At 48.4% G+C, this 16,485-nt stretch overlaps 1 long non-coding RNA gene across 2 annotated transcripts; it reads left to right on the top strand.

Moving 5' to 3' along the window:
* Window positions 1-721: 721 nt before the first annotated feature.
* On the top strand, window positions 722-6,435 carry LOC141922395 (uncharacterized). Of its 2 annotated transcripts, none has more exons than XR_012622971.1 (4): window positions 722-853; window positions 3,246-3,361; window positions 4,407-4,601; window positions 6,199-6,435. It is a non-coding gene; the product is annotated as an uncharacterized LOC141922395 (long non-coding RNA). The 2 variants fall into 2 exon arrangements; XR_012622972.1 differs by having other exon boundaries at window positions 4,400-4,601.
* Window positions 6,436-16,485: the final 10,050 nt, after the last annotated feature.

The raw sequence follows: 16,485 nt of genomic DNA, 5'->3' as shown, positions 1-16,485 counted from the left end.
CTCATCTCCACGTTTGCAGAATGAGATCAGATTGCTGTGGCTTACTCCATGCGATGGTGTCATCAGAGCGCGATATATTATTATGATATCATGATGTTATTAGGCCTGAAACTAATGCAAGGCCATGCACAGAACAGAGGTAGGCAGTTGAAAATCAGTGACCGTGTGCTCCTTAACCACATCACAGACACCCTCCCTGTACCAGGGTGTTGGTTGATCCCACCACACTGCAAGGATTTGCAAATGATCTGTGTGCTGTGCAGGGTCCCCCCACCTTCTCTGTCAGGGCTTGGGTTCATTTCTGCCCCATACAGTCCAGGTACAAATGACTGAGGTAAGAAAGATGGCTCCATAAGGCAGCGGAAGGAAAATGTTCGCCTCTCCACTGGAAATGGCTGTCAAAGCACATGGTCAGTAGATAAAGATCATGGCTACAGTTCTCCGGTGAGGCTGGTTGTTTTCAAGTGATGACCACTTACTGGAAAACAAGCCTCCTAAAGGTGGTTCAGTACAAACACTTGGGAAACTGAACTTTCAGTGTCTCATCACAGCTGAACATCCAGGGCCACATGTTGCCCCTGTTTGCTTCTGCTTTGCTGTTTAAAATCCTCGCCAATATTGTTATCCTCTCCCACACAGAATCAGGGAACAACAACAATAAAAAACCCCTTCTCCTTATCATCTTAGTTTGCTTTTCACACTGTTTACATGGGGCATGATTTCACTCATGTCCAACTCATCACAGACGACTCCGATGAGTCAGTTCCACTTTCCGAGACAGGCTGGGCTGGCTGGCTGCTGCTCAGGCCCCGCAGGATGCTGCTGCAACCAGCCTCACGCTACTGGAGGGGAGGTTAGTTTTCCATGTATGAATTTTAACTTCCATTTTTAAATAAAACACTTAGTATTTTCTTCTTTTGAATATAACCTTGGACACAGGTCATTCCAATGAAGCTGGTGTTGCTTTTTGCTTTGCCACATGCAAAACTTGTAACTGTTGCCACAATGATGTTTGCAGAAAGATCCTCCTTGATTTCTGTGGGCTTTGGACCCATGTTTCAGGGACTGTTACTGCACCTGTTGAGAGCAACAGCAAAACGCCTGCTAATCTCAAAGTGTGAGAGATTAGGGTCTCAGAAGTACTTGGGAGCGGGAAAGGAATGCATTTGAGTGCCTGGACTGTCCAAAGCCCTCCCTGCATCCCTTCCTACCACAGTTTGTGGTTTTGGGGCATGCCAGGACTTTACAGTTGTAGGGAAATGGAGAGGCGGAAGAGTCCTGAGCATCTAGAAGGAAGATGGCTAGCTCTTCTTCCTCTGGCCTTCCTTTAGGGACTAAGTGGCACCCAAACTGTGCCCAGAGACCTGGGTTGTAGAGGGTCATGACAACACCTTTCTGGGCAGTTGTCTCTGGAGTTGAGGTTTCCTTTCCTTACTGAGGGTTAAACTGGAGTTTTCAGGACGTGGAGGAAGGCAGGGTGGCCAGCACTGTGACCAGTGGCAGGAGAGTGTGGGCTGGTGTGTGGAAGAGCCTCGAGTCAGCACCTTTCATCCACAGAAACAGAAGACCTTCTGTTGTTGAACTGGCAGAGAGTTAATCTCGTAGTTAAAATATTACTGGGCTCTACCTGCTCTTATCCTTCCACAGTGCAAGGGGCAAGGGGCTTAGTAGGTCAACTGGCTAGTACCTGACAGCAACTAAAGGGACCTTGTCAAGGCCCAGAATTTGACCTGTGCCTCCTTGGTTAGATCCTTTTCCACAGTTCATGTCATTCTTTTATAGCCCTTGATCATGCTTCAGTGTGTTTTGTGCTAAACAGAACAAAGTAAAAACCCCGCAGAGAAGAAAGCCCAGGCCAAGGCTGGGTATGTTCAGTGTAGGCTTCATCAGCAGTCCTGCAGTAACACAAGGGCTCACAGGATGTTCCTGAGGGCAGCCTTGGCCTCACTGGCCGCTAAATGAAAGTTGAGTCCTTAGAACAGTGAAAAACACAGTGCCTAAATTTCAGGGGTCCTCGATGGGAAAGACAGCTGTGCCAGCTGTGAGAGATAAATAAAATGACTAGTTGAGGAGGAGTCACCAATTCAGGGCAAACGCCCAGGCAATACCCCACCTTCTTCTCGTAAGAGGCATTTAGCCAACACCCCATGGCTCTAGTAATCAGAGCCCTGGGTAGCATGGGGCTTGTTTGCTGCTGGCATTGCCACTGTGCCTACCCTAGCCACAGACCTCTGCTCCCAGATGTAAGCCACCAAGACTGCAAGTCACAGTTTTGCTGGCCAAAAGCTTTCTAAATGGGAACAGGGAGCAATCCTGGCTATCTCTACACGTTCCAGCTCTGAGATGTGTGCTACACCCATTCATCTAAATGCAGAATTAGCTCTGAAACTAATGATAAGGCTTTAAATGCCGTCACACAGCTAATTTATTTCCCCACTGTCCCAGAGTGCTTCCCAGGTGCTGAAAAGCTTAGCTGCCAAAATCTCCGTAGCCTCTGCTGACAACCTCAGCGGCGCAGCTCTGCATTGCATCATCTTTCCTATTCGTGCAGGACCCAAGTGCTTTCAACCATTAACGTGCTCAGCCTCAGAGCCCCCAGCAGTGGTGGGGGGGGCATTTTCCCCCTGACACAGCCGAGGAGACCTGAGGCCCAGCATGGAGAAGTGACTTCTCTCTGCTCACAGGGGAAGCAGGCACTGGAGCACCATCATCAGCTGATGCCTCCCATCTTCCATGCGTGTCTTCCCTCCTCAGAGCCACGTGCTTTGATGTCAGTGGAGTTACACAAGTGCAAACTAGGCGTGAGCTCACACTACAACACCTTGGTCGTGCTGAAGGCACAAGGTCATCCCACCCTTGGGAAGGAGAGGGAGGACACGGGTGTATATACACACACGAGCACACCTCAGTGGCTGTGTGTGAGCACATGGAGCTTCCAGCTGGAGATGTGCCCCACGCAGCATGTGTCTGTTCAGGCAGAAAAACATCACTGCCCCATTTCCTGCAGTGGAATCATTTTTGTTTTTCTCTCTTGGGTTCTGGAGTTACTTCTGGTTTGCAAAAATAGCACTGCTTTAGGCAGCCTTCCTGATAGGTGGAATAGTTTCCCCTTGAGAAGAAACTGGTGGAAATCCCCTCTCTTGAGACATTTTTAGCTTTGCCAGAAAACATACAATGGGAGTGACTGCTTTAACTAGTGATCTGACTGGGGTGAGCTAATGGGTTTTTCCATCTCTGGTGTCTAGTTCCAGGGATTTCCATGAATTGCTGTCAGGACAGAAGAAGGCAACAGATTGCAACTGTGGGATCTGCTGTTTCAGCTCCACTGACACGTCATTCCCTCAGGACACCCAGTGACCTGGTTAATCTAGTTCTTTGCTTCTGACTTCTCCTCGTAAATGATTTATCAACTGGCGTGGATCCCTGTTTGCTTAAGGAGGCGTGTGACGACCTCTAGCAGACTGGCTGCACAAAGCTACAGCCCGCGTTTGGCACCCGACTGCTGGTCCCAGCTCGTGACCCTTGGCACAGGGAGCAGAAGGACAGGGCTCCGGTGGAGCCCAGTGGCAAGGGCTAATGCTGGGAGCTGTGGGTAGTGTTTACATGGCTCTGTGGAGAGCCCTGGTGACTAAGCCATCAGCTCGTCAGTGAGGGCGCTTGCAGGCCTGCCTCAGCCTGTCCTGACCCCCACAATATGGAGGTCCTGGCTGGCTGGCCGGCCGCTGTGTTCACTGCATATGGGCTGTGGGCTACAAATCAGGGGAAGCATCAGCTGTGCCAGAGCCAGCCTTTGGGTCCGTGTGCTCCAGAGAAACAATAATGTGAATGTCTGCCACCTTGCCCATCCTCACAAAGTAACATTGGTGGCAATGACTCTGGTGTCTGAACCAGATGCAGCTCTGGAGGTCTTCGTCATGGCCATGCATAGGTCAATACACACATCACCACACAAGAAACACTGCAGCTAAACAGAAGAGGGTACAGATCTAAACTCAAGCACTCAAGCCGGAGAGGTGAGGGAAGATCCTACAAGCTTTACATCCTGCCTTTGTATGTGAGGCTAAAGGACCGTGGAAAGAGATCAGATATCACAAATTGGGGACCCCCCCTAAAAATTTTTCTATGGGCAACTCCCTGCCTTCCCTCCAGGCCAGTTATTGCTGCTTCCTGCTCTGATTGTTTCAAATCTGGTTATCTTGAGTTATGCCTGTTCTGGCAAATATGGTACAGCAGAGGGGAGGTCCTGTTCCCGTTGATGCTGTATGCATGCCACAGATCAGAGATTAGCATGGGAAGAATAGCTCAGATGAGCTGCTTGAGGCAGGTATTGGGAAGCTTACAACAGAGCTGTGTAACAATTAGAAATATAAAACCGTTTAACAAAATCTTAATTTTGGAGGATACAGGGCCACGCTGAATGTCCAGATGGCCGGAGGCTGTTTCGTAGGGGCAGCACCCAGCAGAAAGGGAAGCTGAGGAAGCCTACTCCAGCAACAGCCCGGACAGCCTCGCTCCCACGGAGCACGGTGTCACACCACCCAAAGGCCACACATCATCAAGGAGGGCTGGCTCAGGCTGCGGCAAGGAACCTGCAGCCACATGTAAGCAGAAGCTTGGGGTGTGTTTTCTTCTCTCATGAGGGTGGATCTGGAGCAGACTTCAGCTTCCTGGGACCTGAGAGGTAGTTTTATTCATAGCCCAAGAGGACGGAAGGTCCAGCTCCTTCCCTTTTTTGGGGACACACCATGAGCTTCCTTTCCTGTGCCTCTACAGGAACCTCTGTGTTCACGCACCACATGCTCCCACTCTGCACCTTGTACAGCACACCAACATCACAGAAGGACAGACAGCTGGTGGGGTGTGTGAGGGCTAATCCCACCTTACCAGGAGCAGTCATAGCTACCCTGGCCTATGTGAGCCCACATGCCCTATGATATCTTAGTCATAGCTGCAGAGCAGAGAGGCAGGACAGGGAAAGAAAGGAAGGCTATGGAGTTATCCCAAAACCATAATTCCATGCTTTTAATATGGGTGGACATATTTTAGCTATAACCTTCAATCTGAATTCCCACACGCTGGTAGATTTATATATGGGTAACTCGGGGTTCAGGCTTAGTTTCAAGTCCAAACTCACTGAGTGTTCACCTCTTCCATACACAGTCTTCCTCTCCAAACAGCAGAGAAGAGTCTGGTCCATGTAGAAACTATGTCCTTACCAGCAGCACAAGTACTCCTGGCTCAAACCTCTTGGCTTCACAAACTCAAACACATTTACTGAGGACAGCATTGATGTAGAGTGATGCAAGTGCAAAACTCCCCAAAAGCATTCCCCTATCCCTAGGGCACTGAAACAAGAGCCGAGAATTCTCATTGACCTCTTTTGTGGCAGGTGCACAGATTTAGCAATGGTACATTAAAAAGAGCACTCAGAAAGTCTTTGGCAGAGCCAGGACTGAAAACTGCTTCCTCTCATCTCCAGTCTCCCAGGTTGGGGAGAGATTGCTTTCAGGTGCCTGGCTTTGTTCTGGTCCTGGCAACACAAGGCCATTTTCTGGTCCATTCTCTGTATATCCCAAAGGAGCATTAATTTGCATTGTTGACCACAACCAAAGAGATACTTTCATTGAGCTGTTCACACAGAAACCATTTTATTGAGCTGCTCTGGTTTTGGTGTGCTAAAATCACCCAGCTGGCAGAGCAGTTCAGTGCAAGAGAGACAGAAGTCACATACCTCTCAGATGGGTCTTACCATAGGAGATTCTTCTGGGATGCTCCAATCAAGGCTACAGCAACCTGCCGTGTAGTCAGGGCATCCTCCTTTACCACCACTGTTCTGGGAAGACAGGCTCAGAGTTAAGAGGCAGCTGATGCCAGTGTCTTATCCAGGTCCACTGCTGATGTGGTTCATGTTAAATCTACTGGCAAGATCTAACACGATTGCATGCAGAAGGGCACAGTTCTGGATGAATAGAAGTTAAGGGAGTAATAACCTGCTTTTCTTGGACCTGGTCCAGTATTCTCTAAAGGGATTTCCATGAGCATTAGTAGGATTCAAATCAGACCGTAAATTTCTTGTAAATTTTCTTCTGCTTTATTAAAGTCAAAAAAACCCCTCAAACAAAAAAACTATTTTAAAAGTTGTTTCCCCTTTTTCTTATGTATTTATTCTCCTTTCTGCTCCTTCCTGGCACTGGGAAGAGTATATCCCACCTCTGACAAGACCATGATCCAACAACTGCCCATAACATGAGAAGTACATTCCTGAGCCCCCCAGTTCTGCCGGCTGTGGAGAACAACCAACTCGGCCCTGCTCCTCTTCAAGGCTCGTCACTCGTACCGAGCACCGGCACGACAGAATTACACACTGAGAGGACATTCTTTCTATTTTATTATCACCTACCCAAACTATCAATTAAAAAATGTCACATTTCTGTACCCTGTGGATGTTATCTGCCTTACTTGCACGCTTTGTTCATGCAGGGTTGTGACACATGCTTCCCGCAAGTCATCTAGGGAGGAATATTACAGGTATATCGAGGCTCTTAAAGATGCTGACAGAGTGCCTAATAGGATATCAAAAGGGCATTGCTCCTGCTGCCTTTTGATTTCAATGCAGGTTGCACATGTAAACCCCAGTTCCCATCTCTAGGTACCAAATGCCTTTAAAGTCTGGTTGACAGCCTCAGTCCCCAATTAGACTACAGCACTTTTTGCTCTCAGGGTGTTGCGAGGATGGAAGAAGTAATGACCATGAGATCTCAGGAAATATAGAAATGAGGTCAACTAAGTAACTTTAAAGTCAATTAGAAAGACAGTCTATTAACACTTTCTGGTAATAGCCAGCTTTGATAGATTCCCATGATTCCCACTGCCAGCATTTCCATTCACACAAGGAAATATTTATGACCCTTCTCCTTCGAAAGGCTGTTTTATCTCATTTAAAATAGAGCATGAAGATACATCTATCAGCATTAGGGACATTAACTCTCCCTTTTTGTCCCCATGCTTAGAAAAAGAAAAGAAGAATTCAAACCTTAAAGTGGAAAGTGAATCACACAGAGTGGCTGTGGATGGGAGCCATTAAATGCCTGGCTGCATTTTTTTATTGAAACAATAAAGCAATTTTCTGTACAAATAGCTTTGACAAAGTGGGGTTTAGGTTGTGTCAAAGTTCACAACCCTATATCCCTAAAGGTCAAGTACAGCAGCAAAGCCTTTGACCCTTCTGAGCACTGAGGATGCACTGGATCTCACACCAGGAGACCTGCTGGTGCATCAGGCAAAGCACACACCAAATGTGTGCAAGCATGAGGCCTAAAGGAGCTGCTGCTGCATCTCTGCTTTGATTTCCAAGCAACTTCAGAAATGCCAGGGTCAATTCCCAGTTAACAATTTCTGGTCCGTTACAGGCAAGTGCGGAGTCCAGAGGGGGGCAAATCCATAGTCCTCATTTTGAACAAGAAGAGAGAAAAAAACAAATCCAGTTTGTTTCAATGCAGTCTTGGCTGCCTGTAGGTTTTGGTCGGAACTACTAAAGTGTGAGGCCTGTCTTTATGCCCCATTTTTGAAAGGAAGGCATTTCTGTATTTTTCAGCATTTTGGTGTGTGAGCAATAGGTCTGCCATCTAGAGGCCAAAGTGACTTTCCAGCACATTCCCTTGGACAGCAAGGGCACTGGCAATAAGCTGCTCCCCTCACAACCTCCTTAGAAAGGATTTTTCATTTCTAAATAAAATTGCAATAGTGCAAAGCACTTCACCATCCACATCTCTCATTCAAGAATGGCATACCCTGCCTTAATCAATCCAGCTTAAGAATGGGCTATATAGATAATGAATGTATCCGCCATAGAGATGAAAGACAGTATGAAACATGAGACATAAAGCAGAGCCTTGTGGAGATATTTGAGGGGCTCTGGGGAGCTCTGGGCTTCTAAGAGTGGTACTAAAAGTGTGGTTTTGAAAGAGTTATATCAGGGAGACTTGAGTATGGGACAGGGCTTTGTGTTGCCGCCTTAGTCACATCAAGCTTTTACAGCCACAGAGTGAGCATGATTTTCATCTGCACATCCCATTGCTACTCCTCACTACTGCCAGGCTTGGGAAGAGTTTGCTCTGGAAATGCTCCAGAACTGCATCTCTTTTGGCTCTGAATGTGCTTTTCTCCTATCCCTACAACAATCTCATTCCTCTCTGACAACAAGCAGAGGGACCAGGTCTGCTGAGACCAGCAGCAAGCTCTGGCTTCCTAGGCCTGGACACCGTCATTCCCAACCTGTCCCTGAACTGAATACTACAAGTCAAACTGATCCAAACTCCCGGCAACTGGAACCAGTCTGGAACTTGTCTTGGTGGTTACAGCCTGTACAGAAAAGTCACATCTCGGCTCACACTCCTTCCCCATGGCTGCTCCTCTGCCTTGCTGCCTAATCTTCTCTCTAGTCTGGTTTAGGAATGACCTCTCCCTGTGCATTTCCCTACAGCAGGCGTAGGAGTCATTTAATACTGACAAATGTTAAAAGGAACCAGGCAGAGGACATTCATGGCAATCTATTGCTCTCCACAATGCCCCATGTTAATTTGAGGTGTGTTAAACCCTTTCACCTCCCACACACCTCGAGTGGCCGAGCAGGTTGAAGTGGAGCAGGAAAGTGACGGTTACCCAGCAATACTCTGGCCTTGCAGCTGGAGAACCCCAATCAAATGCCCTTGCAAAGCATTTCAGTTTTGCTTGCACACTGCCTGCTCTATGCCCTGCACCCGCTGTATTGCAAAATCCCCCACTGATGTGACTAAGAGTCACGCTCTGCAGCCTCAGCTTCAGTTTCTACCTCTCATGGCCCTGAAATGGAGACAGGGAAGTGTCAGACGCTTTCTGTTCTCCTTACCTAAGACTGGCCACGGGTGGTTTTGAGTCCAAGGAGCTGGAGGGACCTTTCAGTCAATGCTATTGCGTGAGTGGCTAAATAAAAACAGACCTGAACCCAGCCAGCGCTGCTTACATCAAGGAAAGGGGAAGCAGCCGTTGACTCCAGCAAGCGCTAGCAAACTTCTGCAAGAGGTGGCTAAAAATAGGGCTGCCCCCTACAACACTTCCGTCCTGCCTTTGACACACTCGCAGCTTTCACATCCCATCGGCCTCGCTGTTTCCTTGTCGTGGGCTTGCCTCACGCCCCAGCGTCACAGAGCAGCCCTTCCTGTCCGCCAACAGCCTCAGGAGCTTTGAAGTGCGGGCAGCTCCCTCCCAGACGGGTGGAAGAGGCCACTTCCCCTGCCCTCTTTACGTCTACTTCAGTTGCAAATGAGAAGTGGGGCAAGTCCCTACTGAAGGTCTTGCCCTAAGAAGACACCGAAAGTCCCAGAGATACTGAAGACTAGAAAAGCTTTCCACAGTGGAGTGTTTTCTCAGTAAATGAAATGGTGGACAGTGTTTGTTTGAATACCCTAGGATAACATTCTCAAAGACTGCCTTTCAATTTTGGTGCTTATTCTTGGAGAACTCAGAGTTGAAAATGGCCTGAACCTGCTTCCTGGAGTAAAAAGGATGTAGAGGAGGGGATGTGAAGGGGAACTCTTCTGTGTGGTCTGAAGCTCAGATGCCCTTGCCCCTGGAGCCAGGGAGATGGCTATTAGGAGGCCAGTGCTACTGCGTGGATGTTGGACGATGGCACATGGAAGATGGAGGTGTGTTAGCAATGTCCTGTAGGAAGAGCAAGAGTGTTGCCTGTTCTGCCAGTGCTGTTTGTGAGAACAGAGCTGAGAGTGGATGGCCATCACTGTTAAGCTGAGGAGAAAGCAATGCAGTCTGTTAACCCAGATGAAATGGAGACTGGAAAATGGCCTGTGCTGTTTTCCCAAGGTTTTCCAAATCCTGGGAAAGTAATGCCCATGGGAAGTTGGGCTGACTGGGACGTCATTAGTGTTTCTGTCTTCCCTGCTTTGCAGTCCGGCAGGTACCAGGAAGGGCAAGGCAGCACATGCTGGACTCCTGGTAAAGACAAATAGGATCAGGGAAATCCTTCTTCTCTGGACCACAAGACGATTAAGCAACTTACCACCTTGTTGCCACACTGCAGGAGCAAGGGTCCAGGCAGTCTGGGAGCTGATCCACTCCTCCAGGAGTTTGGAGTCTGGCTGTTCTGGCCTCAAGCTCTCAAGCAGTGGGATCTGGTCTTGGAAAAGAAACACTTCACAGACCAGGGCTGAGGCAAGAAAGGCAGCTGAGTCCCCTTGCTGTAAAAGGACTGATGATGAGGAAGAACTGGGCCCCTTCACTGGGGGTGGGGGATGCTGTCTTGAGGTAGCCTCTATGGAGCCTTGACATTGGCAGAAGATTGGAGTGTGGAGAGGCTGCCTTGGGGAGTTGGCTTGATAAGGGCCAGAGGTTTCTGGAGTGGGCCAGGGAAAGGCATACCTGGGGAAAGAGCCCCCAGCCAGCCCGCAGGACAGCCTCCAAGGAATAACAGCCCTGGTACAAGAGGGCTGCTTCAGGGCACTGGGTGGTAAAACATAGCAGAAAAGCATTCCACACAGAAGTCACGCCCAGACAGCAAGAAAATTTCTCCAGAGCAAGCCAAAAGCTATTTCCTGAAGCCTCTTTGTCATCAGACTCCTTTGGAGGAGTGGCAACATTCAGTGTATACCTAATGCTGGCTAGATACAGGGCCATGGCAAGAGAAGGGTGCAGCCCCGGTTCTGGGGAGCTCCTGTGGGAACACATGTGTGTGGGGAGGAGAATGCTGGGGGTGACTGGTTCCTCAGCAGACAGTTTTAAATTTCTCAGTCTAGTGCAGAAGAGAAGCATTTGTAAGCTCTCACTACTTCTAAGCCTTGCTAACCACTCTCCTCTCATGACTAGCCTGTGTAGGTTTCCTGGGTGGTTGGTTTGTGGTTTTTACCGTTGCAATTTAGTATCTGGATCTTAATTCAACCTCTCCATCTCCCTCCCTTGCCCTGCCAGAGGTCATAAAGGTGGGCAGCTTGGGCCCTTGGTGAAGCTGCGCCTCTGTGTCCTTCAGAAGCTGTTGTGGGGATCTGTGGAGCTATCCTGGGGCCGCAGCTGGGCTGGAGAAAAAGGCCCGCAGCCCTTCGGGTCAGTCCTCACGGTGGCCCTCGTGACAAAGGGACTTCCAAGGGCTTGGGGCTGTCTCAGAGAGTCACAGGGATGGAACACAGAATATCTGCACAGGCAGACGCGGCTTCCAGCAGGTCCTTTGAGAGAGCTGCACGTGGCTCAGCATCTTGCTTGATTTTTGAGGCTCCCCCCCCCCCCCCGCCCCGGTCCCCCACCTCTTCCTTCCGCTCCCCTGGCAGGTGAGCATGCAGGAAACCACACGGGGGGAGGAAGACAGAGTTTCCAGTGCTCTAGTCAGGGGTGTTGTTATGGTTTTGTGAGTGTGTGTGTGTGTGTGTGTGTGTGTGTTTTTTTTTTTTTTCCCACAAAGGCAATGGTTTGGGTCACCAGGGCTATTTTAAGATGGATTTTGCAAGTTTCTTCTAGGGAGGGTATTTCCTTGAGGCAGTGTTACAGCACCATCTGGTGGGGTCCCAGCCAACCGCCGGCAGGAGAGGGGCTGCTGTGCTGCAGCGGGCCCTGAGGGAGGGGCTGCGCTGAGCCCGCCGCCGCCAGCACACGCGGTGGGAGCAGAGGGGAGATCTTGTCTGTGCTCACGGAGCACCGGCCCTTGGCAAGAGCTCTCAGAGAGCGGAACAGGCCTTGAAAGCACAGCCTGCTGTCATGCTGCGAACCGTCCCCGGCCTTGCAGGTTTCACATGACCCGTCTGATAATAAGGTGTGCTCAGACTTCCCTCGGGGACTGCACTGCAGCCGAGGCTCTGGTGGCCTGACATCTAATTGCTTACGAACTGGAGAAACTCACTGTTAACATAAACTGCACCGTCATGGTGAAACAGCGTGTGGACCAGCTTTAGACCCAAGTCCAAGGCAGCACCGGCTGCTACGCAACGCCACAACTTCTTCACCAGAAGTACAAGCATAAACCACTCTTCCCACACTCTTTTTCCACATACAGCTATTACTGTTGTTCAGGTATAGGCCAATGTAGGGTGGGAAAGTGCACAGTGCAGGTTTGCGAGGTCTTAGCTGAGCTAAGTAAATTCGCTCATAGTTTGTGAGGTGTTTGCCGAGAGATTTGGGGGTCTCAAAAGTTATATACTGAGTATCATCCATTCTCACTGGGAAAGACGGCGTAGTGTGATCATTTTGGTGTTCAAGGATAAGAGATACAAGCTACTGGACTAAAAAAAGTTCGGGAGAGTATGTACAATGAGCAGATGTGGATTTCAGACCATTCGAGTGCCAGAACTGGGAAAAGAAACCAAATTGAAACAAATAGAGGGCCAGTGTGGGCAGAAAGCTTGCAGCAAGCATTCTGGCAAACCTGGAAGACCAGTCCACATGATCACCAGTGGTTCTTGCACAGTGCTAAAAAATAGGCTCCGACAATTTGAAGGAAAAGAACGAAGAAGCTTTTTAAATATGTAAGAAAACTTGGTTCTTTGAGCACACCACTTTTTGGTTAGGCATTCACAGGAACTGTCAGTGATGCAGAGGACATGGCAAAGGCCATGTGTGTAAGAAACAGCAGATCTGCTTGCTTATACTTTTTGCTAAACGGCCACTGTGATCTGAAGCTTTATTGGGAAAAAAACATAGAGGGAACAAAGCCAAGTGCAATCAAAACCAACAATTCAGGCTGGAGCACGGTGTTGTGTTTAACTCCAGCTCCAGTAAATTCCATCTTTAGCCAGAAGCATGGAGGGGCTAGGCTGTCTAGAGAGGCCAGATACAGATTCTCAGGTGGTCAGTACCAGCAGGAGGCAGGCACAGTCTGCTTTGGAGAGCTCTGGCTGGTAGCTGAAATGCTGCTGGCCTGGACTCCTCATATCCCGAGGCACTTTCAAAAATCCCAACCAGAAGTCACAGTGGTGAGTGCAGCCTAGATCCACAGTCCCATTCACTGAGCTTGAGGAATAATTCTTTCAGCCATAGATGTGAAATACAAAGATTTCATCCAGTTTCCTTTCTTTCCCTGTATATATTTTCCTTATGTCTTTTTCCTGTCCTTGCAGTGCCAGTACACACTGCACCACTGCCACCCTAGCCCCCAGCTAAAATCTGGCCCAAACTTTAACAACAGTTTAGGGTATCTCTACTTTCAAGGCTCTACAGTGGGAGCATTTTCAGATGTTAATAACTTCAGCTATACCAGTGGGTGCTCACTTCCTCTAAAAGTGTCCTGCTACATCTTACCTCTATGAACCATAGAATCACAGACTGGTTTGGGTTGGAAGGGACCTTAAAGATCACCCAGTTGCAACCCCCCTGCCACGGGCAGGGACATCTTCCACTAGCCCAGGTTGCTCAAAGCCCCGTCCAACCTGGCCTTGAACACTGCCAGGGAGGGGGCAGCCGCAACCTCTCTGGACAACCTGTTCCAGTGCCTCACCACCCTCACAGTGAAGAATTTCTTTCTTATATCTAATCTAAATCTACCCTCTTTCAATTTAAAGCCGTTAGCCCTCATCCTATCACTACATGTCTTTGTAAAAAGTCCCTCCCCAGCTTTCCTGTAGCCCCCTTTAAGTACTGGAAGGCCGCTATAAGGTCTCCCCAGAGCCTTTTCCTCTCCAGGCTGAACACCCCCAACTCTCTCAGCCTGTCCTCACAGGGGAGGTGCTCCAGCCCCCTGATCATCTTCGTGGCCTCCTCTGGACTTGCTTGAGCAGGTCCATGTCCTTCTTATGTTGGGGGCCCCAGAGCTGAATACAGCACTGCAGGGAGTATGAGACCACGTAACATCCATGGGCCTCTGACAGGCAAGGAGAAATCAGTTGCCATAGAATGCCAGCATGCTGGCTGTTGGGTAAAACAAATCCAGCGTGCATGTAGGATCCTGCTGAACCTTATCTCAGGGTCTCCAGTGATGTATCACTCCTACATACACACATACAGAGCAATTCTTGATCTGAACTGAAACATCTACTGTAAGTATATTGATCTGGATCTTTGCAGCTCAACCTGCCACTGCTAAATGCCCACACAGTGCAAGGGGTTTCTAGAGTGGAAAAGGGGAGAACAGGGAAAGAAGACATTCATCCCTGGTTACAGGACAAAGCCATCACACAACACAAAAGTATCATTCATTACCAGTGAAACTCCATCTTTTATTTTAATCCCTTCGTTAATCTTGAAGAGCAGGTTTTACCTTATACTCTTCTCTCCCTCATGGTCCTAGGCCCAGCAAATCAATAGTAGTGATTGTCCTTTGAACATCTTGAGACTACCCAGACATACAGAGTTGCCGTTAGCTAGTATTTCACTACAGCATATAATTTGGCCTTGTTTCTAACCCAGGCCCCCAGCCTGTTAACCCTTGCACCTTCCTCTTGGTGTTGACTCCATCCAATGCCTGAATGGCTCCCTTATGTGGAGTCAGTGTTTCTGCTGTATCCCCTCCTTTAAGCTGACAGCAGAGCACTCTGCTTGTGCTGCTCCCCCAGCTATAGCCCTCTGCCAGGCATAACTGTTAGCTAATCAGCGTTATTGTCCTAGTAAATCACCCCCAGGGTGAAAGCCTAACAACTCTTGCAGGTTTGCAAAGAGAGGGGGGTGGAGGGGTAACTGATTGCAGGGCTGGTAAAATGGGAAGCATGCCCTCCGGTACTGTACACACAGAGCATTCAGTCTTCCAGCAAACAATGGCTAGGGAGGGGGAATGAAGGAAACAGACTGGAAATTACATGCTTCCAAAACCCTTATAAGAAAACTAAAGCCACTTAGGAACTGTACAGCACTCTGCTCTAAGATCAGGGTGCAGCAGGAGGAGCAGGCAGAGCGCAGAACTTCCCACCTCAGAACTCCTGGTCCTTGACTCACTGTGTGTACAGAGCACTGTGGGTACAGATGCTGGGCCATTTCTTCCTACTTGGAAGCACGCCGCTACTTCACCTCATTTTTGGAAGAGAAACTCTTTCCTGAGAGGAACCAAACCCCTTCTCAGCCCGTTTCATGGCTCCCCCAGCGGTGGCAGCAAGTTGAGGCACTAGATGGCACATCAAGTCAGAGCTGAGCCTGTTGAGTGAGGACTCCTGGCCTGCGCTGCCGGCACACTCCTCCTGACCTTGTTTTGCAACGGCAGGTGAACACCCCCACCACTTGCTTTCCTTTTTGTCATCTGTAAAGCAGAGATGTGATGTGGCCAAGTATAATAAAGTTTATCCTCACAAACTACTGAGATACCCTTGGATGAAGAGCCCTGTGTTAAATTGACAAAAATGTAATTAATACTAAAGAAGTGCCATAAACATCACAAAATACACTCTTATTTTTGGGGTGGGATGTAGCCACTTGCCAAAATGCAACTAATTGCAGTGCTCGATTTCCAGCTGTGCCCTGCGCTCCAAGCAGTTGCATGCTGTAGCATAAAGCTTCCCCTGGGAGGAAAATGTCCTGTGATAAGCACAAGAAATTCTGGACAGGAGAGTGATGGTATTCTCTTTGGAGACTGACTGCTCGGAGAACAGAATGGGAAGAGAAAGTTAGGAAAAACAGGATACTTGTGTTTGTGAGGGAGGCAAAGAGAAGGATCACAGGGAAGTTATACTCCAGGTCATAATTCCACTTCAGGAAAAGCAATATTGCAGGAGACCCAAAGTACCCACTTTTTGTAAGTAATGTAATTGAATTGGCTTCTGGAGGATCAGATGAGCATCAGAGCTGGCACAAGACAAGGGGAAGGCACAGGGATGATAGCTTGTCTTGCCAGCAGCAAGCTGCTAGCTCACCCAAGCCATATTGCCCAACTGCACCCCCGAGCGACAAGTGGAACCTTTGAATCTAATATAAATTTAACATTTGTATTGTCTTATGTCACCTCCATTTGCTGAGGAGAAATTTGTGAAAACCACTCTTCAAGGATCAGGTTAGCAGAGTAAGGGTAGGAGTAATGACAGATTTACTTGTAGATGCATCATGACTCCAGAGCTTTGTTCTTTCAGCTTTGCAGGGCTGGGAACAGAAGCTTTCAGCCAGTTGGAAGGAATGATTCCCAGCTTTCCCATGGAAAGTGTCAGATGTTGGAACATGACTTTAGTACATTAAAGTCTGTTTATGGTTATTTTAAAGTGGAGCTTATGTTTCTGTGCTCTGTAAAGTTGGAACTAAGGCACCTGATATGGATAAATAATGTGTTCCAACACAGTCTAAAAATGTTCTATTTTTAAGATAATCTGGTTTCTGAAATACTTTAATAGTTTGGCTAAATTTCAGACTATAATGTGCTCCCTAAAGAATCTACCAAGCAAGTCTATGTCTACTAATCAAGACATCTACCTGACTCGTAGATACTATCTTCTTACAGGAACACAGGGATGACTTCAGTTTTCTTTAGACCTTTTGCTCTTCAGCAAAACACCAAATATTTTTTTTAAGTAAAACAAGCAAGCACACATATTCCCCAACTGG

Source organism: Strix aluco, chromosome 4 (assembly GCF_031877795.1).
Source record: "Strix aluco isolate bStrAlu1 chromosome 4, bStrAlu1.hap1, whole genome shotgun sequence".
Classification (NCBI taxonomy): Eukaryota; Metazoa; Chordata; class Aves; order Strigiformes; family Strigidae; genus Strix; species Strix aluco.
This window is presented reverse-complemented; position numbering and strand designations above follow the sequence as displayed.